The sequence below is a fragment of the Ursus americanus genome, chromosome 19 (genome assembly GCF_024610735.1).
Source record: "Ursus americanus isolate L20-20 chromosome 19, mUrsAme1.1.p, whole genome shotgun sequence".
NCBI classification, from domain to species: Eukaryota; Metazoa; Chordata; class Mammalia; order Carnivora; family Ursidae; genus Ursus; species Ursus americanus.
In genome coordinates this window covers 15,449,900-15,452,494 of record NC_142145.1, presented here as the reverse complement: position 1 = coordinate 15,452,494, position 2,595 = coordinate 15,449,900, and the positions used below count along the sequence as shown (strand labels likewise).

General features: G+C 39.8%; 1 non-coding gene across 1 annotated transcript; it reads right to left on the bottom strand.

The window, feature by feature from the left end:
• Positions 1 to 242: 242 nt before the first annotated feature.
• On the bottom strand, positions 243 to 350 carry LOC123787580 (U6 spliceosomal RNA). Its single transcript, XR_006778280.2, has one exon. It is a non-coding gene; the product is annotated as a U6 spliceosomal RNA (small nuclear RNA).
• Between the last annotated feature and the right edge of the window lie 2,245 nt (positions 351 to 2,595).

Sequence of the window (2,595 nt, the reverse complement as noted above, 5' to 3'; positions counted from 1 at the left end):
TGTTTCTTGGCTTGCCTCTCTCTCTCTTTCTTCCTTTGCTCATTTGTTTTGTTTCTTAAATTCCACATATGAGTGAAGTCCTATGATATTTGTCATTCTGTGATTTATTCTGCTTTGCATAATCCTCTCTAACTCCATCCATGTTGTTGCAAATGGCAAGATTTCATTCCTTTTTAGTGGCTGAGTAATATTCCATATTATATGTAATATAAATTAAAAAGACATAATAAATATATACATATAAAAATATAGAACACTTGACGAATTTATGTGTGTCATTCTTGCCCAGGGCCATGCTAATCTTCTCTGTATCATTCCAATTTTAGTATAAGTGTTGCCAAAATCAGCACAAACAGAACTATATTTTAGTGTTTTTTCTTTTTTTCTCTCTTTTTAAAAAAAGTTTATTTATTTAAGCAATCTCTACACCCAATGTGGGGCTCGAACTTGTGATCCCGAGACCAAGAGCTGCATGCTCCACTGACTGAGCCAGCCAGGCGCCCCCCAAACTACATTTTAAGCTGAACTGGATGTTAACCTAAAATGTGAATGACTAATAGGATTAAACTCTCCTAATGTGTGTTTGCAGTTATTAAATGGAACTGTCCACATAAATCCATCTCTGACTGGCGGCTTGTACCTAGGACATATTGTGAGCTCAGTAGATGTGTTTATGTCTCTTACCTCTAGCACATCTGCTGGAGAAGAGTATGGAATCAGCCATTCTAGTTCCCGTTCTTTAGCCCCCCATCTGTTCAGGAACTCCGCCCTGAATGGAACTGCATTCAGGAGCGACCTGGGGAGAGAGCCTCCGTTGGCACAACTAATCCTGCAGGTCCCAGACAAGAAATGAGCTCAGAGGGCTTGTGTGGGGTGTGACAGAGTGGAGGGGAGACTTAGAAGGGGACTTGGATGACATAAAGCCTCAGGGGACAAGGCTAAATGTAGAAACTCAGGATGCAACAATCAAAACAGGGAAGAATGTAGACATTTAAACTGTCACTGCCTCAGACTTTGTTCACATTTGTTGTTCCTGGAAGAACGCTAGGCAATAAGGAGATGGCACTGCTCGTGTTTCATATTAAACCGCAGCAGAGATGACTTGTGACTTCTAACATTTTGAAACCTCTGGGTCTTCCTTCCACCATAATGTGCAAAAGTCATTTTGATCTTCTGCTGCTAAAAATAAAATTCATGAAAAACGATGCCTCATCTTTATGAGGACTACCTTCAACTTTCAGAAACAGTCTTTACTCTTCCAACTTAACAAGTCACAAAATAGTTGGACGCTCCGTTTTTCCTTTCAACCACTTGAGAGCACGTTTTCAACTTTCTCATGAGTACCTGCACATCATATGAAGACTTTTCAAGTATAAAGAGATCATTTTTTATTGCAATGATTTTAAATAGTTTTTTTTTTAAGGAGGGTGGAAATGTCTCATTTTCTTTCAGAATGAAATTACACTTGTACAGAGTCTGATATAGCAGATGGATCTAACACACTTTACGATGGTAAATATCTTGCACTCAGAGGAAATTCACATTTTATAAAAATTGTTTTCTGGGGTTTCATTTTGCTTTTGTCGTGATGGCTCATTTGGGCCTCTATTCTGAGTCTTAATGAACCTCTGAGTAAAGAGGAAGCGAAAGCTACACGCCCTGTAGGATCCAGAACACTGAAAGAGCTTTTTATAGCACATGTTCCTTGCACATTTATAGGTGTGAAATACAAATGCAGTAGCTTTTCTTTTTGCCAATGATAAAAAGTTATTCTAACCACCAGAGCAGGAAGAAAATGTGCTATTTTCTGCGGGTGTTGACTTTTTATTCTCTTGTCTTCCCTTTTTCTCACTGTCAGCTTCCTCCTCCCTCTTTTGGTGCAGAATGATACAGAATAAAAGGATTAAAAGGTAGCCATGGCCGTAAGTACGCTGGCTGAGAGCTGTCATGATAGCAAGCAAATAAGCAGTCTCTTGGTCAGTGAGGGACTAATGTTACTATTAAAACTTGAAAATGTATGGTCTTTCTACTTGGCCATTGTGAGTGACTACCGTTGGTGATTAGCCTCAGGCCCCTTTGAACTAACCATTTTGTGTCACCTATAGTCCTGAACTATCACTCCTGTTCTTGGTACAGTTTTTACATTTTTTAAAGAAAGATTTTATTCATTTATCTGACAGAGGGAGAGAGAGAGAGAGCACAAGCAGGGGGAGCAGCAGAGGGAGAGGGAGAAGCAGACTCCCCGCTGAGCTGGGAGCCCGATGTGGGGACTCGATCCCAGGACACTGAGATCATGACCTGAGCCAAAGGCAGACGCTCAACGAACTGAGCCACCCAAGTCCCCAGTTTTTACATTTTCTGGGACTGTTTGAACCTGCTGTTTTTCAGTTTTCAGCAAATGATTCCTCAGTAGTCGGAACTCAGAATTCTTCAAGGTTATCCCAGACAGAGATTAAGTGAAAAAAATCCTACAGCTAATAGTGGAAAACCTGGACTCATTCAAGCCCCAATTTTTTAATTAATCAGCCCTATTGTGGTATAGTTTATGCACAATAAAATGTGTTCATTAAAAAGGTGCATTTCAATGATTTTAAA